Source organism: Apodemus sylvaticus, chromosome 22, assembly GCF_947179515.1.
Source record: "Apodemus sylvaticus chromosome 22, mApoSyl1.1, whole genome shotgun sequence".
In the NCBI taxonomy this organism is placed as follows: Eukaryota; Metazoa; Chordata; class Mammalia; order Rodentia; family Muridae; genus Apodemus; species Apodemus sylvaticus.
The window spans coordinates 43,605,352-43,630,358 of record NC_067493.1 but is presented as its reverse complement, the minus strand read 5'-3'; the positions used below and the strand labels follow the sequence as shown (position 1 = coordinate 43,630,358).

General features: G+C 48.0%; 1 protein-coding gene across 1 annotated transcript in view; it reads left to right on the top strand.

Moving 5' to 3' along the window:
- Nucleotides 1-25,007, top strand: part of Tmem132b (transmembrane protein 132B) — a 157,045-nt gene that overhangs the window by 16,397 nt on the left and 115,641 nt on the right. The window lies entirely within an intron of this gene.

Here is a 25,007-nt window from a genome sequence, read left to right as displayed (position 1 = left end):
GCCGCAGCAAGGATGCACAGCGGCGCAGAGCATCCGTCCTTTATGGTCTCATGTGAGGCTGCCTGTCGTTCATTGATCACAGTTTAGGGTCTGACAACCGTATTGTTATTACTGTTGTTTCCACAGAGAAATGAAGGCTGAAATGGTGAGAACGTATCAATTAGAGAACCAGAGGGAAAGTGCCTTATAAAAAGCAAGCCGGGTATTCACAGCTCTCGGCTAACTGTCCCTCACGGCTTATTTTTCTTCAAAAACTTAAAATTGTTATTATTATTTATTATTATTAGTGTGTGCACCTGTCAGTCCGTCTGGGTGTCATGGTGCATGTGGTGGTCAGAGGACAGCTTTCAGGGGTTGGTTCAGCATCTCCTACAGGGCCGGGGGTTCAAATCCAGTCCTCGGGCTCAAGAGGCAAGCACCTTTACCTGCTGAACCGTCTCTGGCCCCTGGCTGCTTAAATGAGCCTTTTCTGTTGTGTTGAACCCACTTCTTGGGGTGGGAATAGAAGTGAGGTCCGGGGATGGGGTGGCCTGTGGATCCAGAATCTAAAGCCCAGTTTCCTTGCAATCTTTAGAAGCTGGCCTGGGGATGGGGGAGTGGTGAGCGGGTAAGGGAGGGGGGTAAGGGAGGGACGAGGGAGGGGCTTGACCACCTCAGCAACAGAGGGTGGAAAGATCCCTGACTCAACAGCCTCACCCCTTGTGAGCATCTGTCTGTCTGTCTGTTTGTCTGTCTCCCCCATTTGAGCCAAGGAGCAGTCCTGGCTGAGGGGCTGCTGATCCCCGCTACCCAGGGTGAAGTCCAATGCCCTGGTTCCTGAGACATGCATCCCTGTAAATCATCCTAGACTCTCTTCTCTAGCTTTGGGTCTTTTGGTGCCCGGGACACACACACACACACACACACACACACACACACACACACGGGCCCTTGGGGATGAGTCAGCGTGGGTCATGAGTGACGTCATGAGAGTGGAGGCTGAGCCTTGTTAATGGACTTGTCTGGTGTGTGCCCTCACTTCTCATGTCACCCCAGCCAACCCCAGCGCCGCATCGTGCTGCCTGTGACCGTCTTCCAGGAGGAAGGATGACTCAGGCTGAGTGGTCCGATGCTGGCTCTGACGCCTCCCACTCACAACTCATCCGGCACACCTCAGGGCAGACAGTGTCAGGGATGGAGTGTGGGCTGTGACATCACATGACCAGGGCTTCCCCGGCTATCTGAATGTGCCTGCCAGGTGCCCTGGGTCCTGAGTTGTCAATACTGGCTCAAGGGCTTCCAGTTGTGAAGCCCCCCAACCCCCACCTCCCGGTCATTGCCCCAAAGTGGTTGCCGTAAAGGGATTCATGGCCTCACATAGCAAGACAGAGGTGTCTGTTTCCGCGGTTGGTTCACACAGCAGTGTTCTGTGTGGCTTCTTGGGGATAGTCCAAGCTTGTGTCCTCACGGCCACTAATGGTGGCAACTCATCCATGCATCCCAGACTCATCCAGCAATAGCTAATTATCAGAAAGAAGTGGAGTGACTCCCTGTGACGCCACCCCAGCTCCCCGAAGCAGCGTTTTGGTTTAGATCTAGTGCTGCCTTGGGAACTGAATTTCCTGTGTTGCTTTCCGGCTGGGTAGAAGGCAGGCCTTGCTGCCAAGGCATGAGGGGAGTGAGAGGGCAGTCAGTGGGCATAGGTGGCCATGTTCTTCAAGGATGGGCTCTGCTCACACCTGTAGCTTGGTTCTGTTAGCACAGGGGTTTAATACCCACAGTGGGAGAGCACATCGCTCTGTGTGGCTATCCAGGTAGCACCATCAAGTCCCATGCTGACAGTGGTCTACATCGGAAGTGGGGGTGTCTGGCACTCTCTCTACTCCCCTCCAGGGTCTTCCCTCCCCTCTTGGGAGCAGCGTAGTGGCCAGGACCTCCTATTATCCCTCTGACCATGCAGTCAGTCACTTTAGGGCAATAGTTCTCAGCGATCCTTTTATACAGTTCCCCATGTAGTGGTGATCCCCCAACCGTAACATTATTTTCACTGCTACTTTGTAACTGTCATTTCGCTACTGTTAAGAGTCAGAATGCAAATACCTGTTTTCCAATGGTGGTCTTAGGCGACCTCGGTGAAAAGGTGGTTCAATCCGCAAGGGGGGGGAATCATGACCCACAGGTCGAGAACTGCTACTCGGGCTGGAGAGATGGCTCAGTGGTTAAGAGCACTGACTGCTCTTCCTGAGGTCCTGAGTTCAAATCCCAGCAACCACATGGTGGTTCACCACCATCTGTAATGAGATCGGATGCCCTCTTCTGGTGTGTATGAAGACAGCTATAGTGTACTTACATATAATAAATAAATAAATCTTTAAAAAAAAGAGAGAGAAAACTGCTATTCTAGGGAGAAGTTGATTTTCCTGGTTAAGTCTAGCCCTAGGACAGTTGTTCTGGGCTCTTCCTGGAATAGCTCTCCATCCAGACCAACTCAGAGCCCAGGTTGGGATCAGCATTCCCAAGGGCTTGGGCAGAGTGGGGAGAGGGAGGGAGAGGATTGTCAGTGGGCACACAGTGGGTCTTCTGAGGCCATGAACACTGAGGGGTGACATGAATTGAGGGAACCATCCCTGTAAGGGCAGTGTCACTCAACCTGACATTGGGCTGGAAGAAGCCAAGAGCGTTGGGCTTGTAAAGACGGTCCCCATGGTAGACGCAGAGGAGATTAATTTGTTGACATGCTCCATTGACTGACAGCATATTGTTTGCGTGTGTGGTTTTTGTGCATGTGTGTGCACTCAGAGGCCAGAGGAGGATGCCTTCTGTCCTGTATCCATGATTCCCTTGAGACAGGGTCTCTCACTGAATCTGGCTGGTGGCCAGCAAGCCACAATGATCTCCTGTCTCCACAGCCCCACAGTGCTTGGGTTACATGCCCAGCTTTTTATGTAGGGGGGGGGGTAGGGGTTCAAAGTCAGGTCCTTATCCTTTTGCAGCAAGCCCCTCTTGCTTATTGAGCCCTATCTGCAGACCATGGTCATGTTTTGCATGGAAAAAAGTGCTTTGCTTCTCAGAAGTACTTGATACTTTTTGTTGTTGTGATTGTTTTTTTTTTTTTCTTTAGAAGAAATTTAAAAAAATGCTACATGGGAAAGAGGAAGCCATTTGCAAATGAGAGGGACTTCCCTTCCGGTGACTTCTTTCCTTCCTGTTCAGTGTTTAACCTCTCCCCTCCCCCGCCCCCACCCCCCCCCCCCCCCCCCCCCGCCCCAGAGAGCTCTCCTCTAGCACGACAGTCTCATACCTATGAATATCCTTCTAAAACCGTTACATAATTGAATATCCCTTTGAAACGATTCCATAATCTAAATAAATAATTGCTTCTTTTTCTATGTTGGTCTCATTGTGGAATCAAATGAGGTGTGAAATACAGGCTCGCGTAACCGAGTCTGTCGGCGATCAAAGTGAATGTATCGCCGGCAGAACACCCCGCAGAACGCTGTAATCTCCGAGTTGTGACCACCTCAAGTGGAATTGAGGCTTTAATAGGATTTAATGTACAAACTGCCTGAGGTCCCGTGATAAGAATGAAAAACGTGTTGTGTGGGAAAGGCCCAGCATGCTCCGCGGCGGGGGCGGTAAAAGTCTTCATTTGAAATATGCTAATGAAGGCTCATGGGGAGGAGACGTGGAGACACAGACCACAGGATAAAGCCGGAGCCGCCAGCGGAGGAGGAGAGGAGGCAACTTTGGAAGTGTTTGGAATAGATAACGGGGAGCCCAAGGAAATGAAAGGGAGCCGAGGGTCTCAGGGCACAGAAATGGTGAGCTCTCTGGGTGACTGACAGGTTACCTGGAGCTCAAACTGCAGGAAATAGCTGCCACTTGGGGGGAGTGTGTGTTTGCGTGTGTGTATATGTTTGAGTGTGCACATGTGTACATGCATGTAGAGGTTACAGTCAATGGTAAGTGGCCTTCTCAATTGAAGTTCACCTTGCTATATATGTATATATATATATACATATATATGTATATATATGTATACACACATATATGTATATACATGTAGGTATATATATGTGTATATGTATATATATTTATACATGTGCATATACACAAATATTAGAATGATTTATCTTTATTTTATGCATCTGTGTATAACGGGCATGCCTAGAGCCCTTGGAAGCCAGAAGAGGGCATCAGAGCCCCTGTGATTGGAGTTCAGATGGTTGCCAGCCAGGATGCTGGGAATTGAACCTGGGTCCTCTGGAAGAGCAGCCAGTGCTATTTGTTTGTTTGTTTCCTTATTTATTCTTCTCTCATATATTACATCCTGACTGGTTTCCCCTCCTTCTCCTCCTCCCTGCCTCGCCTCTCCCCCAGATCTACTACCCCTTTATTTCTCTTCAGAAAAGAGCAGGCCTCCCAGGGAATGTCAAGCCAACATGGCATAGCAGGTTAGAATAAGACTAGGAACACACCCTCATATCAAGCAGTCAGTGATCTTAACCACTGAGCTATCTCTGCAGGTTCCACCCTGCCTTTTTTTTGGGAAGGAGCAAACTGTGTGTGTGTGTGTGTGTGTGTGTGTGTGTGTGTAATTCAAGACAGGGCTCTGTGTAGCCCTGGCTGTCCTGGAACTCACCCTGTAGACCATGATAGCCTTGAATTCAGATATCTACCTGGTTCTGTCTCCCAAGTGCTCAGATTAAAGACATATGATACCCTGGCTCCCACCCTGCTGGGGCCTTTCACTGGCTGATGGGGTGCAGAGTGATCAGCCAGCAAGCCCCATTGATCCCCCTTCTTCTCCCCTCTTCCCTCCCCCCCCCAGCATGGGATTGTGTGGGTTTCCATGCCCAGCTTTTTCGAGTGGGTTCCAGAGATCAAATTCCGGGCCTCATGATTTCACGGGAAGCACTGCACTGACTGAGCCCCGTCAAGGATCCTGATGCTACTTTCTCTGTGCTCGGAGCCTGTTCTTATGTAAGCCTTGCCACACAGCTGATCTATGCTCCAGCTCCACTGGAGGGAGGAGAGAACAGACAAAACACGCATTAGGTTTCTTCAGAGAAACAGCTGCATCCCCATTGCAATGGTACCCAAGGCCTGAGGCTTACTTTTCTGAAAGTCTGGAAGCAGAGCTCTGGGTGGCTCTCAGTGGTAGGGTGCTTCCCAGTGAGCACGTGCCCTGGGTTTGAATCTAGCACATGCCCCACTCCATATAGACATTTGCACGCATGCACGCACATCCCCGAGCAAATGAATGCTGGGGTTAGGAGCTTGGAGACCTTCACAGAGTCCTTTGCATCCTCTAGTGACTGTGCCCAGTTTCAGGGTGGGTGCTGAGTGAGCATGTGATCAGGGTCTACAGTTCTGCCTCCCTGATGGGGGTGTCCAGATGCTGCTGGCTCTGAGAGGACAGGGCAAAGGTCTGGGACGGGGGGGGGGGGTCCACAGTCTGTCCCTCCTTCCAGGGTATCCGGCACTGTTGTTTGCCAGGCCAGAGGGTAAAGCAGAGTCCGGGGAGGAAAGCTGTGGCTGTATGTCTTTTGATCTCTCCCTCTCAGCGTGTCCAGGAGCCACTGCGGGTCAGGTTGCAAGGATGAAGGGTGTGGGGGAAGAGCTTCTGAGAATCTCAGAGTCATGGATCTTTAGACAAAGGTCTCTGATGATCTTTAATGAAGCAGCTCTCTGAGACGATCTTAGCTTGTTCATATTTCCTTCCTTGGCGTGGGTTTGAACGCATATACTTTATTCAGGGTGATCCAAGAGTTCTATAGTTTTGGGGAAGTGGGTGAGAATATCTAGGGTGGGCAAAGGTCATTGGCTGAAAGCTAAGGTGACAGAGATGCTTCATTTGCATAGGAAAGAATTCTGGGTGCTGTGATATGTGACTGACTACCTGTGACCACCTGGACAGGAATCTCCAGGTTACTTGCTCTGAGGCAGGGACAGAAACAGGGAGGGAGCTAGCTCCAATCCTGCTGGTCTCAGGATGGGATTCTAATGTCAGTGTTTGAGATTTCTGGGGTTTAGACATGCCAAGTCCTCTGGGGGCACGGTCCACATGCCCCACTGGGTCTGTTACACAGGGGTCTCTGATGTCATACTGCTGATCAGAAATTCCTCCTGGATTCTGGGGGTTATGATGTGAGAAGGACAGAATTTAAACAGGACGGGGTGACAGAGGTGATTGGAGAGAAATGGGTACCCAGGGACAGGCTCAGAGGAAAAACCAGTCTAGGGACATTGGTCCGAGGTGGGAAGAATGGGGTTTAGCCATGCAGGGGTCTGGGGAAGAGCTTACCAGGCAGAAAAGACCAGGCATGAAGGGCTGGGGTGGTAGTCTGTGCAGGCTGGACGCATTCCTGAAACCACATGCAATTCCCAAGTTCCTCTCTGCTTCCTTTGTCCTGTGAGTCCACCAGCAGGTCCCAAAGCCCTTACTACCTGCTGAGAGCAGGTTTGGGGTCTGGTGACAAGCTGTCACAGGGACAGAGTCTCTATCCTCTGAAGCTTACTTACCCATGGTTCATAGAGATAGACTCTTATTGAAAGCATTGTGTTCTTTTGTGTTCCAGAGGCAATTAAGTACCAGCAGGAGACAGGGCAGGGGACAGTCTAGGATCTGGAAGGTTCCTTTACATAGGTTGGTGGAGGAGAACTTCTCTGAGGAACAGAGCTCAGAGGAGGCGTGGGATGGGTGCGGGAGGGATGGAGGGAAGACTCATCACAGGCTCTCAGGTAGCCAACTGTGGCATGTTCCAGGGTCACCATAGAGGTCAGGGACATTGTTGTGCAGGGCTAAGGGTGGGGACAAGGTGGCCAAGGATGGTATTTTCCCAAGGTTTTATGTCTTTTTAAAAGACCTCAGATTTCATTGATACTAGGCTGAGTACCACTGCAGGGTTCTGAAGCCCAGGGTATAAGACCTGCCTTATATTACGAGAAGCATTGGCTGCCATGAGGCGTGACCTAGGTCAGAGCCCAGGAGATTGATCAGGAGGTCTGCTGACATCCCTGAGACTTAACCAAAAAGGAGTACACCTCCCGGTTCATTGTTATGGTAATTAGAAGGCCCTTCATGCTGATGATAACACAGAAAAAAAAAAGAACCCACCAAACCATGTGTAATGAAATAAACAGCTGTTTTAGTCAGTGCTCTATTGCTGTGAAGAGACACAGGCAACTCATATGAAAGAAAGCATTTCATTGGGGGCTTACTTACAGTTTTAGAGGGTTGGTCTGTGATTATTATGGTGGAAAGTTGCAGGCATGGTGTTGGGGCAGTAGCCAAGTACTTTATATTCTGGTTTATAGGTAGGGGAGAGAGAGAGAGAGAGAGAGAGAGAGAGAGAGAGAGAGAGAGAGAGAGAGAGAGAGAGAGAGAGAGAGAGAGAGAAGAGTAGGGGTGGGGGTGGGGGTGGAACTGGGCCCAGCAATGGGTTTTTGAAATATCAAAACCATTCCTCAAGACATGACTTCTGTAACAAGGCCACACCTCCTAATCCTTCCCAAACAGTTCCACTAACCGGGTACTAAGCATTCAAACATAGGAACCTATGGTGGCCATTCTCAAACTACCATGGATGGCCAATATGAAGAGAGACAAATAGGCCAGCCTTGGGCACGTAGGCAGAGAGACATCAGTCTTCTGGGCAGGAATTCTAGGGAGTGTGGCCATGGATGCAGAAGGCTGAGAATGAGAATCTGGAATGGAAAGGAAGGATTGTACTGAGTGTTCTACGTGAGTGCTGTCACTGTAACGAGCCTGGTGGTCACATGGTCCATCAACATCCTCTTCCATCTGATTCCATCACAGACTGGCATAGTGAGAATTTTGGAGTTATGATTTCTTTAAAAACCACAGAAATGTTATAAGAATGCGTTTTCATTTTAATCCCAGGTATGGGATATGGCGCCTCTTAGACCATCCACAGTAGCTGACTATGATTTGCCTTGTGCTCTAGCATGGGGGTGACTTTGCCAGCTGCAGATAGTTTCTGCAATTGTGTTATCTTTCGATTCTGAAGACTTTTTAGAGGATATATGAATGCTAGGGCCTCCTGAGAGGTGGGGTGGATTGTTGGTTGGTTGCTGTTGGTTGCGGCTTGTAAAGTAGTTAGGCTCAAAGAAGAAACAAGAAGAAGGAGGAGGAGGAGGAGAAGGGGAAGGGGAAGAAGGAGGAGGAAAAGGAGAAGGAGGAGAAGGAGAAGAAAAAGAAGAGGAGGAGGAAGAGCGGGATGGGGGAGGAGGAGGAGGAGGAGGAGGAGGAGGAGGAGGAGGAGGAGGAGGAGGAGGAAATATCCTAACAGTGAAAAATCAAACTTGTCCCAAAGAACTCAATGCCTCTAATCAGCAGGAAGTAGTCTAACAATAACATCACCTCCTTTTCCCTGTATCCTTTTCTCTTTCCTATCTAGTGTTAGAGAGTTGAAAGGGTAGAAGAAAAGGGGTGAAGAAAGGTGGAAGAAAGAAGATCTCACAAAATAGGCAAAGACAGGCTACAGGCTGGGGCTTCCAGGATGATGGCTTTGGAGTGCCAGTAGTAACATCAGTGGCTGACTGCCTCAGGAGGGCATCTTGTCCTGCATGTGACCAGCAGTAGAGGGGATAATGTTGAAGTATTAACTGGCTAGTATGGATAATGGTTGGAGGTATATACTGTGGTCCAGGGGCTTTTGGGGAGACAGGTAGCTGACACCATGGGATTCTTAGGACTTGGGTCTCATTCCAGACAAGTCCAGGGATTTGCTGTAATGCCTGACAGCTGTGTGTGGAGAACTGGGGTGCAGCCATGGGTACTGGTGCCTCTTTGGCTCTGCAGCATGGGTCTGTCTGCTCTGTTCTGCAGTGCCTGGTGCGCGGGTAGGCTGGGCACAGGCTGTTTGGGGAATTACTTTTGCTAATCCTGTGAACCAGAGGTGTGATCTTCATGCTCAGCCAGGCTGGATTCAGTCCCAGCTTATGATGGGGACACATGCATGGGCCGTGTTTTAATTGGAAGGTAGCCACTGTAATGACATGGATAGGGGAGACTAGAGCCAGGAGAAAGATTTCCTAGGTGTGTGTGTGTGTATGCATGTGTGTGTGTGTGTGTGCACATGCGTGCATGTGCGTGTGTGTATGTATGTGCGTGCATGTACGTGTGTGTGTGCATGTGTGCACGCATGTGCGTGTGTGCATGTGTGTGCGTGTGTGTGCATGTATGTGTGTGTGTGTGTGTGTGTGTGTGTGTGTGTGTGTGTGTATGTGTGTGCTTGTGTGTATAAGCACATAAGCATAGGCTCCCAAAGATGCTAGCAGAGCATGTCAGATCCCTCCCCCCCCAGACCTGGAGTTAACAGTTCATTGTGAACCACATGATGTAGGTACTAGGAACTAAACTTGGATCCTCTGAAAGAGTAGCAAGTGCTCTTAACTGCTGAGCCATCTCTCCAGACAATCCCCAGACCTGGGGGACATGAGGTGCCTTTTTATTGAATGTCACAGAGTTGGATGTATTAGATGACCAGCATCCAAACTGAGACAAGATTATTGGTTCTTTTCTTGAAGGCACCCAGTGTTTCCTGTCTTGCAAATGTTCTCTCCTAAGATGTATGGGAGTCATTTGCTTGGGTGTATACATAAATGGACCCACACAGTATGACTGTCATGGAGCAGCTGCCTCCCACTCCTGACTTAACTCCCCCCAGGGACCGTACCCTTGACTCACGACTGTCCTCATGACTCTCCAGCTTTGGGAGATACATCTATGCCACTGTGTTTTTTTTCCCAGTGTCCGGTTGCTTTCTGTATCTCTCTGGGTACCAGGTTTCTTTTGACCCTAAAGCCAGGTTTGTCTCTAGAGCACAGCTATGTTAGACTATAATTTTGCTGGATGTGGGTGTCTTAGGGTTTTCCTGCTGTGAAGAGACACCATGACCAAGGCAACTCTTATAAGGACAACATTTAATTGGGGCTGGCTTACAGGTTCAGTCCAGTATTGTCAAGGTGGGAGCATAGTATCGCCCAGGCATGCGTGGTGCAGGAAGAGCTGAGAGTTCTATATTTTCATCTAACGGCAGTTAGGAGAAGACTGGCTTCCAGAGAGCTAGGATGAGGATTTTAGAGCCCACACCCATAGTAGCACACCCACTCCAACAAGGCCACACCTACTGCAACAAGGCTATGCCCACTCCAACAGGGCCACACCCACTCCAACAAGGCCACACCTCCAAATAGTGCCACTCCCTGGACCAAGCATATTCAAACCCCCACAGTGAGTTTTGAGAGCCACCAAGCTGGATCTGGTAGTCGACAGAAATTGAACAAAAAGCATCTAAGAAAGAGAGACTCAACAAAAACCTTAATGTTATGCCCAGGGTTTTATTTACCCTTCACTTGGGAGTGGTTGCTCTGGGGATCCCGGGATGGGAGGGTGTGGGACCCTACTTCTTTGTTTGCACTCTCTGGCCTGGCCATGGTAGGGATGTCCACAGTGCTGTGTGTGTGAAGTTCTACCACAATAAGATCTCAGTATAGGAAGGATGCTTCAAATAATAAGGGTGGGCATTGGTGGTCCCCCTCATGGCTGTTATGAATGCAGTTCACACAAACAACTCATATACATTTCTGTTTGAACCCCTATTTTCCTCTCTAGAGGTGGGGCTGTTTGTCCAGCTTAATGCATGAGACTCTTAGGGCATCCGCCCCATTTATGTTCCCATCCACCATGGAAGAGGGATCCATGTGTCCTCTTCTCTGGGTAGATAAGGAAATAATGGTCTCTATGTGAGAAGGAGTGAAATGCGGACCAACGCAATAGCAATGGAGTATCTGGAAAATGATGGAGGGAGAGATAGGGCATGGCTCAGTGGCAGTAGAGCCTCCTGCCTAGAGTGCCCAAGGGAGGGGGGTTGGGGGTGTGGCTTAGTGGTAGAACATCTGCCTAATCTGCCTAGCATGTGTAAGGCCCTGACTCTCATTCCTAGGACACACACACACACACACACACACACACACACACACAAACACACACACACACAGAGGAAATGCTATAGAATGAGCGACCAGATGAGGCAAAGGCTTTTTTTAAAATTTTTTGGTTTTTTGGATTTGGTTTTTTTGAGACAGGGTTTCTCTGTATAGCCCTGGCTGTCCTGGAACTCACTCTGTAGACAGGGCTGGCCTCGAACTCAGAAATCTGCCTGCCTCTGCCTTCCAGAGTGCTGGGATTACAGGCGTATGCCACTACCACCCGGTGAGGCAAAGGTCTTAATCCCTGACACTCACAACCATGTGTAACTCCAGTACTGGCAGATCAGGGTCTTCTTTAGGCATCTGTGGCCACTGCGAATTTCAGAAGGCCATGTTTACCATCTTTGTTTAGGCGTGCATTCTCCTGGTTAGGTTTATGGATCCGCCGCTGGTGTTTGGTGGGAGGAAAACGCCCATTCTTTTAATTCCTCTGCTGTCGAGAAGCAGAATTAAAATTCCCCTTCTTTTTCTGCAAAGCGATTCAGGTAGGAAATGATGGATGTGGAACTCTGCAGTTAAACATCGGTAGATGCAGAGATAGATCAGACACCGTGATAGATCGGCTGTTGCTGGCATCTTGCTACCAAAGGGAAGAAAGCGGTGTTTAATCACGTTTGGAAAAATAAAACAGGGATGATGGATTTGACAGCTTCTGGTGTGGAGTGACTCATTAGGGCCACTGTTGTTTGTTGTTGTCCCTTAACGAAGGAGCCAGGGCCTCTTGTCTCACTCTTGGTTGAGGACCTGCAGAAAAGACATGATTGTTACTTTTTTTTTTTTTTTTTAATTTTAATGTAACCGGTGGTGGCATAGGACTCACCCTGTAACCCAGATTGGCCTTGAATCTAAGGTGATCCTCCAGCCTCAGCCTCCTGAATGCTGGGATTACAGGTGTGACCATCCATGTCTGCTGGAGTGTTTGCTGACAAGGACCACCCCACTGTTGGACCTGCTTGAAGGGATGCGCTGCAGTTGCCTAGTGACGATTTGATCACCAAGGCCTGTGTCCAAGTCACCAGTCCATAGACTCCCACCTTATTTGGCTTGTCTCTGAGTTTTTCTCCTCTCCCCAACCCCCTTTGGTTCAGACTTGGGCTGGGGAGATGGCTTAGTGGGTAAAGTTCTTGTCACAGGAGCACAACGACCTGAGTTTAGATCCCAGCACCCATATAACTTTGGACATAAGAGTTCCTTTCCACAATTTTATAACTTCTATGGAGACAGGCTCATAGTTACCCGGCCATTCATGGCAGCCAATAAAAGAGACCCTGTCTTAAATGAGGTAGAGTCTGAGGGAGGGCTAACATCTGAGCCTGCTCTTTGACCTTTGTTCATACAAGGGCCGCGGCACATCTATGCCCGCTTGAACTCACACATGGAGTTTGAAAAGCAGACTGGAGTAGAAGCATGATTTCAGGGGTTTCTGGAGAAACCTGAAATTGGCACTGCTGTGTCAGGCAAGGCTTGAATTTGACTGCTGTAGCCGACACTTGATGACCTGCACTTGATGACCTGCTCAGATAAAGCCCAGGCTCTGGTTTGTCACTTGTCCCCTCTGCTCCCTACCCTCCACAAACAAGCAAGCAAGCAAGCAAACAAACAAACAGACAAACAAACAAATGAGAACTGGTCATTAGCTACCCTTTCTTCCAGGAACCCTGTACCTAGGACAGAGTATTTTTTCTATCAGTTTCTTCAACTTCAAGGACATTTTGCAAGATCTAATAAATGACTTTCTTTTTCCTATGAAAAGCATTTGCAACATCATCTGGCATAGAATAAACGTCCTGTGAGCATCTCTGAAATTAACATCATTAGTATCCACGTCTGTATCCAAAGGGGGCGGGAAGGTGGGCAGGGAGAGTGATGGTTTCCAGAGAGATGGGAAAGCGCTTCTCTTTGCAACAATGAAGCCTGTCCCTTTGATTGAGAAGCAAATAAAAGGTTTCCATTTAGAACGAAAACAATGGAAAACTGCAGTAGAAGCGAACCACAGCCCCTTTGTTAGCAACTGGAAAGAGGTCAGAGAAAGGCTGGTTCCTTGAGGCACCAGGCTGGGGCCACCGAAGATATCAGAGTAACATTCAAGGAACTGGATCTGATTAGGTTGCTCGGGGCTTAAATGGGAATTCTGTCTCACACACCTGGTGGTGGAGATCAAATGAAGTGTGTGGAGGGTGGTGGGGGCAAGCCTTTAACCCCAACACTCCAGAAGCAGAGGAAGGAGGATCTCTGTGAGTTCAAGGCTAGCCTGATCCTGATAGCAAGTTCCAGGGAATTTCAACTCTTGGTAGATTCATAATCCCCTAAGGACTTCAACCCGAATATAGGAGTTTTAAATGACACTTTTCTTCCAAAGCATATTTTTTCCCCCTAACTCCAAACTGTGCCATTAGGCAAATGGAATTGGACCTTTCAATGGCATTCCAGATCTTGTCTGCTTTTTCCATGACAGTAAATGAGGCACATGCTTTCTGGGGGAGCCAGGCTGGGAGTTACTGACAAAGAGAAAAAAGGCTGAGAAGGTGTTGAAAGAGGAAGGAGTCACAAGCCTGCCCCCCACCTCCAGTCTCTGTAAGATGGAACGAGGTGGCCTTGGAAGTTGAGAGCCAGTGGAGAGATTGGGTTTTGAGCCACCCAGGGCCCACCATACTATGGCTTTAAACATTACCCAGGAACTGGGGAAGTTTTGTGACATTTCTGGAATTTTCTAGAGAATTCTGTCATTTAAAATTATGGTCTTTGTAGTCAGAACTGGGATTACTGTGCACCCTGTTATTTAACCATGTGACTCTAGATCTGTGACTTGGCCTCTGAGCCTCAGTTTCTCATCTATCATAAGGAGGGGACAAAACAATGTAGGAAATTCAAGCTAAACATGTGAAGGTGTGTTTTCTCTTTGCTACATCTTATAGTCTGCCCTGTGAACAGAGGTGAGTTTTATATGTAGAAATATATAAAAGAATATATATATATATATATATATATATATGTTTTGTATACCTTTATATATATATTTAGTTTAGGTGTAGTCTTGTATGCCTTGGACTCTCTATGTAGCTGAAGATAACTTTGAACCTTTGATCCTACTGCCTCTACTTCCCAAGGGCTGGGATTATAAGTGTGTGCCACCATACCCAATTTATATGAGGTATGAATGTAGTGTGGGCAAATGCTGAGAGGGCTAAACGAAGCAGACCTGGGTGTTTGAGTGGACCCCTAGACTTCAGTCAACAACTCTTGGTTGTGAGAAACTTGGTCAAGAAGTGGATGTGGTTCCCAGTTTCTCCGTTCGTTCTCCTCCTTATTGGCCGTGATGATTCCCCGGCTGGCTGTTCAGCACCTCAAGGCCTAGGGGAACCCTCACCACTGAGCAGGTTATGCGGAGAGCAACACATCTCTTCCTGTCTTGAGCTAACCAAGGCTTTACTCTTGTCCTCAGAGGCAGGATGGGGCGCAGCCGGCTGGTCCTTTAATTCCTCACAACAGGAGATACAGGTGTGTGGTCCGCGGGAGTCTCTCCTAATTCATGAAAAAACACAATTCATTGTTAAAGTCCCGGGAAGCAGGCTGGGGTGGCAATGTTCAGGTCTGTAAGTGAACTGTTTCTTGGGCTATCTTTGGCCATGGATGCTGTTTGGCACAGGGGAGAGGGGGATTATGAGACAGTCATTCCTGGGAACCTTAGTGGGGCTGCAGCAGGCTAGAGAGTTGAGGAATCAGGGGAACACAGAAAGAGAGGGGGGCCCTCACCCTGGAGTCTGGTGGAAGCGTTAGCTGGATGCTGAAAATTTTTAGTATAGTTAATAAAATTTGCTGTGAGAGGGGACAATATTTGCCTAGAGGTGACACTATTCTTACTACACAATGTTATTTGAAATAGAAGTTATCGTGGCAAAAACCTTAAGGCTTAAGGCCCATGTATATGACCTGCAAGAGAACATTCTTGCTTTTCTGGGTGTGAGCCTGTAACCTTTTGAGAATCCCACAAACGGTTGATGAACTTTGCTTAGACAAAACCAGTGTGGCCTGATGGCCTCAGGCAGGGCAATCTCATCAGCCCCGTGATCTTGTCCAGGACACGCCTGGAATCAGCCTTGGATCTCACTTCCGAAATGAAATGAAATAAAATAAAATAAGCATCTTTCAGAAACCCTTCAAACAATGGAATTTCAACTTTAGAAACTAGCAGATATCCACAGCTACCGATGTTAAGACAGTTTTAGGAGTGGGGCTGTGGATCAGTCGGTAGAGTTCTTGCTCAACTTACACAAGTACCCACTTTTAGCCCCAGCACCCAGGCAGCGTACACCTGTGATCCCAGTACCCCAGAGGTGGAGGTAGGATGATCAGAATGTCAAGGTCATCTTTGCCTTTGTATCGACTTTGAGGCCAGCCTGGATGGACTAAGACCTTGTCTCAAAACACAAAACCAAACCAACAAATTCCCTATTGAGAGCGCTGCCCCCGTGCCTGGTGTGTGAGGTGTGTGTGTGTGTGTGTGTTTCAGTGTTTCCCCATCCCCCATCTTTAATTCTACGTCAAATCCTTGTCTTCATAAATACCAATTCTTCCTTCTGACTGGTCCTGAGATTCTTTTCTACAAGGGGATGAGAACTTGAGTGTGGGTCTAGGGTACCTCATAGGCCCAGTGGTGGTGGTATCTCAGTCTCCTGTGGCTGCTACCCGGGCCACTGATTCTCTTAGGAACTTGCTTCTGACTGCTCTCTCCATGATGATCTGATGTCAAAGGGTTTCTACTGCTGTGATGAAACAGCATGACCAAAGCAACTTGGAGGGGAAAGGGTGTGATCAAAGCAACTTGGATAGGAAAGGGTTCATTTGGTTTACATACCCAGAGTCATGGACCCCTGAAGGAAACCAAGGCAGGGGCTCAAAGCATGTGGGAACCTGGAGGCAGGAGCTGATGCAGAGGCCATGGAAGGGTGCTGCTTACTGACTTGCTCCCCATGGCTTGCTTGCTCAGCCTGCTTTTTTACAGAATCCTGGGACCACTAGTCAAGTTTGGCATCATCCACAGTGGGCTGGGCCCTCCCTCACCGATCACTAGTAAAGAAAATTCTCCAAGGCCTGCCTTCAGTCAGATCGTGTGGAAACAACTTCTCAACTGAGGGTCCCTCCTCTCAGATGACTCTATCCTGCGTCAAGATAATATAAAACTAGCCAGCCCACCTTTCCTTCCCTCAAAGGACTCTTAGATCTAGAGGAAGCAACTTCAGATCACATTAGGGAGCATGGGGCACTCACCGTGATGGGGTTGGCCTTTGGCCTGTGTTCTTGCTAACAGTTTTCAAATACAAAGTTGGTTTACCTTTGGCTCAGATGGAAGCATTATAATTAAACATTTATAACCAAAGCAGACTTACAATTGGCGGTGCTTACATTAAAACAAAACAAAACCAAAAACTGTCAGCAGCTGCCACTAGAGCTAATAACCCATTGAAACGGGAAGAAAAATGTGGGGATTTTTTTTTTAAACTCTTAAAAATCTTTTAACAATGGTAGACTTTATTTTATTCACTTTCTCTTGTGGCTTAGTGACAATAAACTGGGAAGCAGTGTGTACCATGAAGTAGAGCAAGGTTGGAAGGACAGGCAGTGTGAAGGTGGAGTCCCCAGCTTCTGGGGCACTTTGCCTTCACTATGCCTGGGGCGTGCTATGCCTACTTAGGGTGCCTGTGGATTAAAGAAATGCCCTTTATTAATTCCCAAGTTTTCTCCTTGCCGTGGAAGATGGAGTTAGGCCCCACGTTGAGTGCACGCTGTGGAATGTGGCTCAGGAAAACCTCTTTATCTAAAAGACACTGGGCTTTTTTTTTTTTTTTGTTTGTTTTCTTTGAGACAGTGTTTCTCTGGATAGCCCTGGCTGTCCTGGAACTCACTCTGTAACCACCACCAGGGACTCTGTAGTTTTTGAATCTAGGAAGCATTATTTTTTTTGGGGGGGGGAGGGGTTTGTTTGTTTGTTTTATGAGACAGGTTTCTCTGTATAGCCCTGGCTGTCCTGGAACTCATTCTGTAGACCAGGCTGGCCTCGAACTCAGAAATCCGCCTGCCTCTGCCTCCCAGAATGCTGGGATTACAGGTGTGTGCCACCTCCGCCGGGCTCCAGGAAGCATTCTTATTTGCTCTGTTCCCTAGGACCTTGACAGCCTTGCAAGGGGACAGTGATGCCGGGGGGTGGGGGTGGGGGGTGGGGTGGGGGGAAGGGGGGGAAGAAGAGATGGGAGACACACAGAACGGCTGTTTTTTTCTGGTACCTTGGTCTTCTCCTTCCCTGTTTTCTTTTTTTTATTAATTTTTTAAAGATTTATTTATTTTTATTTATATGAGTACACCACTGCTCTCTTCAGACACACCAGAAGAGGGCACTGGATCCCTTTACAGATGGTTGTGAGCCACCATGTGGTTGCTGGGAATTGAACTCAGGACCTCTGGAAGAGCAGTCAGTGCTCTTAACTGCTGAGCCATCTCTCCAGCCCCTCCTTTCCTGTTTCATACATTATGTTGAGGGCAGTTTTCTCCCCTGCTCTGTGTGTGTGTGTGTGTGTCTGTCTGTCTGTCTGTCTGTCTTTATTATGGGTATTTATAGATGGGATCACAAATCTTTTGTGTGTGTGCAGTCATGAATGTACCTGTACATGTGTAGGTATGTACTGTTTTTCTTTTTTTTATACATGTCTGCCACGTTAATAGTAGTCAACAAGAAACTGGTGGAAATGAGCAGAGGCGTCACAGGTTGTTTTTGCAGAACTGAACCTGGGTTCAGTTCGCAGCACCTACTTCGTGGAGCACAACCTGCCTGCAACTCTAGGGGACCTGAGACCTTTTCTTGGCCTCGGTAGAAACTGTACTCATGGGGTGCACATGTAGGCACACACAGACTCATAAGGAGAATAGATGTGAAAATTTCACACCACCATGTTTAGATCCTTTCCTCCATTCCCCTGCCCCCACCCTCCTCCTTCTGACTTCACTCTTGGGTGCCTCCTCCATCTGACTTCACTCTTGGGTGCCTCCTCCATCTGGCTTCACTCTTGGGTGCCTCCTCCACCTGACTTCACTCTTGGGTGCCTCCTCCATCTGACTTCACTCTTGGGTGCCTTCCCTGTTCTGTTTAGCGGTGTCTGCCACAGGTAAGTTGTATCAGTTTTTGTTTGTCTGAAAATGCTTTTATTTCACTTTTGTCCTGGAAGGGTATCTCTCTTGTTTAATAGAAATCTAAGCCGGCAGTTATTTTCTTTCAGCACCCTGAATATATCATTATGCTGTCTCCCGGCTTAGACTGTTTCTGTCGAGGAGTTACTGTCAATCCAACTTTTTGCCCCTCGCTCTCTCTTGAGGTAATTTTTCTTCTGTGATTGCTTTTTTGAAAAATGAAAAATTTTGAGGTGTAATTTTGATACAATAAGACACATCCATTGTGAATGTGCACGTTGATGAGTTTTGACGGATCCAGTCACCTGACTAGCCTGGGAAGGGGCCGGAAAACTGTGATGACTTTCTCACCTTTGTGCAGGAAACTCTTCTCCGTGTTTGCTCTCAGGTACCATGTACACTGGAGGATGAGGGAGTGTGTCTGCGTGGGCAGGGCAGAGCAGAGTCTCTCCTGGTGTTTCCCAGACGGCAGGTCAGAGATGCTTTGTGAAGTGTCAGGGCTCTGTAACCACGTGTGTTTGAAGGGGACTTCCAATTCCTGTGTGTGCACGTGTGTGTGTGTGTGTGTGAGTGTGCATGTGTAATGGTTGTGTGTGCATGCATGCGTGTGTGTGTGTGTGTGTGAATATGCATGCATATATGAATGTGCATGTGTGTGTGGTTGTGAGTGTGTGTGCACGTGTATGAGTGTGTATATGTATGGTTGTATGTGTGTATGCCTGTGTCTGGTTGTGTGTGTATAGTTGTGTGATTGTGTGTGTGTGTGTGTATGTGTGTGATTGCGCCTGTATATGGTTGTGTGTGTGGTTATGTGGTACATGCATGTGTGTGTGCATGTGTATGGTTTTGTGTGTGTGTGTGCATGTGTGAGTGTGCATGTATATGGTTGTGTATGTGTGGTTATGTGTGTGCATGTGTGTGAGAGTGTGCAAGTATATGGTTGTGTGTGTGTGGTTGTGTGTATGTTCATGAATATGGTTGTGTGTGTGGTTGTGTATGTGCATGCATGTGTGTGAGTGTGCATGTGAATGGTTGTATATGTGGCTGTATGTGCATGTGTGAGTATGCATGCGAATGGTTGTGTGTGTACATGCGTGTGTGTGTGTGTGTGTGTGCAAGTGAATGGTTGTGTGTATGTACGTGTATGGGTGTGCATGTGTATGTGTGTATGTGTGTGTGTCTATGGTGCAAGCAGGTAAGTGTGTGGGTTCCTGAGCTCATGCACATGCCCTGGGATGTCAGAAGAATACAGGGAGTGCCTCCCCCGTCACTCTTTCTGCCTTCTCATTTTAAATCTCTCACTGCACCAGAAGCCCAGTGTTCACACTGAGTGAGCTCATAGGATCCTCTTGTCTCCACCCCGGAATGCTGGGGTTACAGGCAAGTGTAACCATGCCTGGCTTTTTACAGGTGCCAGAGGTTCAAACTCAGGGCTCATGCTCAGAAAGTGCCCTTAACCCCCAGAGCAGCCCACCTCTCCCACCAGCCTTGTGCTCCACATCCTTCATCCACCACCTACTCTTGGAGGTGCCCAGTGCACACGAGCTTATTGAATGCCCCCCTTTTGTGGGAGGGCAGGTGACTGTCACCAAAGCCCAGAGGTGGCAGAGGGCCTTAGGATGGTGCATGCTGCCTCTGCTTGTCACCATGCCATGGCCAATCGCAGTGCCCTTTGGGTTGTCCCTGCCTTGTTAATCACTCTCTGGGCAGGTTGTCTTCATGTTCTTCCCCAGGAACAGGGCCAGGCCCGACAGAAGACGGCCCTTGTCTCCGCTCAGTGTCTTGTTGTTTCGTGCATGCACGTGGCCCTGGAGAGCTGAATGGGGCTTTCAAGTAGGGCTTGTTTAGACAGAGATGGGGGCGCTCTGGCCCAGACCCACCTATGTAGATGATGCCCTGTTATGAATGCCAAGTTGCCATTAAATACCATGGCAGCCTGTCTTTAAAAAAAAAGCTGGTGTCTGGAATAGACCGGCATTGAATTCTTGTCAGCTGAGTTCTCCACTGCAAGCCTGTAAGTGCCAGCAATTGCACAGAGAGATAATGAAAGGGGCACTCACCTAGACCAGATGTGTGTGTATGCATGTCTGTGTGTGTGTGTGTGTGTGTGTGTGTGTGTGTGTGAGAGAGAGAGAGAGAGAGAGAGAGAGAGAGAGAGAGAGATTTCCGATTATTCCTATTACTCCACTGCCAGCCAGGGTGCCAAGAGCGAGCAGTCCCTTGGTATTGCAATTAATTGGGAGTAGGAGTCTGGGTGATCTTTGAAGGTCTTTTCATATAGGCTATTTGTGATAACATTTATTTTTTTTTTTTTGCTTAAAGCTTAAAAGAGAGAACAGTTCTGTCCACAAACATAACACAAAGGAAGAAAAGGAGACCGTCCCCAACCTATGTGGAAGGAGCTGAGGGCATCCGGGTCCTTTGCTTTCGTTTTTTTCCTCAAGGAAGCCCATAGGACATCTTGATGGGTGCCAGTTTCCAAGCAGGATCGAAACCGTGGAGCAGCTCTGGGTTGAGAAGCGAGGTCTTAAATGCCGCACGCTGATGCTTTTCTTCCCCTCTGTGAGGCTAACAAGAGACCTTTCAATGCAGAGGTTGAAATGATTCCATGCTGAATTGTACTCATTAAAAACTGAGACTACACCTCACCATCCAAGCCCCCCGAGCAATCCAGAAGGCTCCTTGCGTATTAAAAGAAATAAGTACTTTGAGTTTAATAGAAAGGCAGCAGCCAGCCATTGATGGTTCTAGGGAATTCTGGAGCCATTCCTAATTGGGAGGTGGGGGGTCCACGAGGGGGCGGCCTCTGTGCATTTGAACAATGAGGTAGGAGGATGTCAGTCCAGGAGGTGGAGAGGGGAGAATAAAGCAGGGATCAGGGGGAGAGAATGGGGAGGGAGGGTCTGCCAGTTGAGAACCAGTAAAATAAGGGGTAACAGCCACCTTGGGAACTGCAGGCTGCCGGGGGCGGTAAGGGGGGGTAGAGCCTGATACTTGGGGACATTTGTGGGAATCACAGCTTGGGCTCTGTGACTAAAGGAAATCAGGTTTGTAATTCTGCTTAGTCCAAGAAGGCACAGAGGGACTGAGGGTGGGGGGTGGGAGTAGGTATTGGGGGGGGGCTCTAATGAGGGACACAGAGAGGCTTGCCAGCTAAGGCCAAGACAGGGGTTTGTGTAAGAAAATAATTTCATCAAGCAAGGAAGTGCAGGGTGATTCCTCCCTGCTGTGTGTGTGTGTGTGTGTGTGTGTGTGTGTGTGTGTGTATGTGTGTGTGTGCATGCCAAACATGTTCATTCTTTCTTTACTTTTCCAGTTTCCTCAGTGTGTTTACTGGACCAGATCATGCCTTTTACACACGAGTCTCCTGGAATAGAAGATTTTCAAGGGTCCTGGAATTTTTTTTTTTTTGAACAAGGAGTTTTGTGTGTGTGTGTGTGTGTGTGTGTGGTGTGCAATGTTTGGAGTCTGTGTGTGTTATGGTGTGTGTGTGGTGTGTGTATATGTGTGGTGTGATGCGTATGTTTGTGTGATGTGTGGAGTATGTGTGATGTGTGTGTGTGTGTGTGTGTGTAGTATGGTCTGTGTATGTGTGATGTGTGTGTGCGTTGGTGTGGGTATGTGTCTGGAATGTCAACTGGTTAAGGAGGACCTGAGTTCAATGCTCAAAACCTAAAAAACAAAACAAAAACCCCAAATCAAAAAGTCTTGGGTGTGGTGGTGCTTGCTTGTAATACCAGTCATGAGACAGACAGACAGACAAACAAACACATGGACCCCTGCAGCTTGCTGGTTAGTCTACCCTACTTGGTGAAGTTCAGGACAACAAGAGACCCTGACTCTGAAACACAGGTGGACTGCATCTGAAGAATAATTCCTGAGGGTGACCTGTAGCTTCCACACAAATATGTATAGATTCTCACACACAAACACCTGAGTGCATGTGTGCGTGTGTGTTTGTGTATACCACATAACACATATGCACACTCCACATACTCCACACACGTACCATGCATACCACACATTCGCCACACACCACATACACACATACATACCACACACATACAACACAGATACACACCACATACGCATGCACTCATACCATACACATATACCGCACACAGGTGCACACATTACATACACACACATACACACCACATACACACACCACACATGTGTACCACATATATACCACACACACATACCATACACATGCACACACACATCACACATACACACCACACATCCACACACGCATCCACACCACACACATACACCCCATACTCCATACATACATACACACTATAAACATACACCACGCACATCACCTTCCCCACCACATGAACATATATAGACACGCACCCATGTTCAACATACAAAACAAAGCATAAGACCAAGGGTGTGTGAGTGCCCCGGAAGTGCACAGCAATGCTGGTAAATTCACTGCTGAGCCGCTGCAGCTCCAGTGCCCGTGTTTCTGGCAGATGAGCTGTAAGTGGCTGAGCTCGTGTTGTTCCTATGTTGGAGCATTTGTCAAGCTTTGGAACTTTCTAGAACTCCTCCACAGGGTGATTGGTATTGGAGAGATGGGACTCAGAGTAGAGCAGGGATCAACATGATTTTCTGAGGAAGGCCAGGTGATGAATACTTTAGCTTTGCCAGCCATCCCTCACCACACACAGATCCTCAGCTGCGTGGCAGTGTCTATGTGAATGAGCCTCTCTCTCTCTCTCTCTCTCTCTCTCTCTCTCTCTGTTTCAGTGGTAGGCTGGGGGTGAAATCAGCTAGGAGACTGTTTGCCCACCATGTAAGAAGCCCTGGATCCCACCCCAGCACCATACATACACATCAGGCATAGTAGTGCTCACCTGTAATCCCAGCATCCAGGAGGTGGAGGCAGGCAGATCGGCAGTTCAAAGTTATCTTCAGCTACATATCAAGTTCTGGGCTAGCCTGGGTTACATGACACTGGGGTGGGAGATGCAGTGGGGAGAAAGAGAGAGATTCAATCATAAAAGCATGGGCCACATTCAGCCCATGGGGTACATATAGTTTGTGGCCTCTTGGGGCAGTTACAAACCACTTTAGGACCAGTCATGTGTACACAGGGAATAGCTTTTCATTTTTATTTTATTTTTAACCTTTTATATAACATTTTGTTTATTCTTTCAGAGCTGCTTACATGCGCACAATGTATTTCAATCATACTCACCACCTCTTTTGCCTCTTCAGTTCACCTGGATCCTCTTTCCAGATCCCCAATCTCTCCCAATTCATGTGTCCCTTCTCTCTTTTAAATAACCCATGGGATCCAGTTAGTGTTGCCCATATAAGATGAGTGTGGAGCCGGCTAGGCAAGCAAGGTCAGCCAACCAGGGACCACACCCTAGAACAACACCAGGTCGCTTTCCTCTGGCAGCCAATGACTGTCAGCAACTCCTCGGCTAGGGATGGGAGCTCACATGCCTCTCCTACTTTAATTAACTGAAGCTCTCCTCTTTGTGTAAGGTGTGTGTGTGTGTGTGTATGTGTGTTTGTGTATATGCATGTGCGCATACACATGTGGAAGTCAGATGACAACTTGGGAGAATCAGCTGACCCTTTCCACCACATGCATCTGCCTGGGATTGAACTCAGGCCATTTGGCTTGGCTGCAGATGCACATGTCCTCTGATCCATCTGGATGCCTTACCTTTTATTTTCAAAGCAACTCTGGTCATTACATCAGCAGACCTGCGCCCATTTGACTTCTTCAAGGTGGAAAGGAGCCAAATGTGCTTCTGGTTTTTAAAAGAGACCTGGGATGAATCGCCAGAGCCATTCAGTTAAACTTACATCTATTGACTTGTAGCAGTGTGCTCCTAACTATGATAACTTTTCTGATATTCCTTCAACTGGTCCCAGGGATGAGCATGGTCCCTGCATGAAGGACCTGGAAGCCAGGTATGGGCTACAGGGGACACTGGTGTCAGGGGCCTCATCTCTGGAGCTGGTTTCTGAAGGGTTCATCCTGCCCTCTCCTGTACATGGTGGGTTGCCTTGTGTCTTAAGACTTTATTGATGTGGACAGAGACTATGATCGAGGCAATTCTTATGAGGACATCTAATCGAGGCTGGCTTATAGGTTCAGACGTTCAGTTCATTATCATCAAGGCAGGAACATGGCAGTGTCTGGGCAGGCATGGTGCAAGAGGAGCTGAGAGTTCTACATCTTCATCTGAAGGCTGATAGGAGAAGACTGGCTCCTCAGGCAGCTAGGAGGAGGGTCTAAAATCCCATACCCACAGTGACACACCTCCTTCAACAAGACCACACCTCCTCCGACAAGGCCACACCTCCTAATAGTGCCTCTCTCTGGGCCAAGCATATTCAAACCACCACATTCTACTCCCTGGCTCCCACAGGCTTATTCAAACACATGGGTCTATGGGGGCCATACTTAGCCATTGCACAAGGCAAAGTATATTTTATCCAACTTCAAAATTCTGCATAGTCTCATCAATGTTTAAATGTCCAAAGCTCAAAGTTTCTTCTGAGATTCATGCAATCTCTTAACTCTAATCCCCTATAAAATCAACATGAAAAAGCAGATCATATACCTCTAACATCACAGGTTATACATTACCATCCCATAGTGAAGAAATACTAGATAAAAGCATGTCCAAAAACCAGGTAGGCAAACTCTAAACTCTGCATTTCCACATCTCAAAGTGGTCTTCAGATCTCCAGCTCCTTTTTTTATCTTTGTTGACAGCAACAAACTTCTTTTTTTTTCTGGATTAGTTCCACTCCCCGATAGCAACTTTCTTCAGTAAGTATCTCTGGCATCT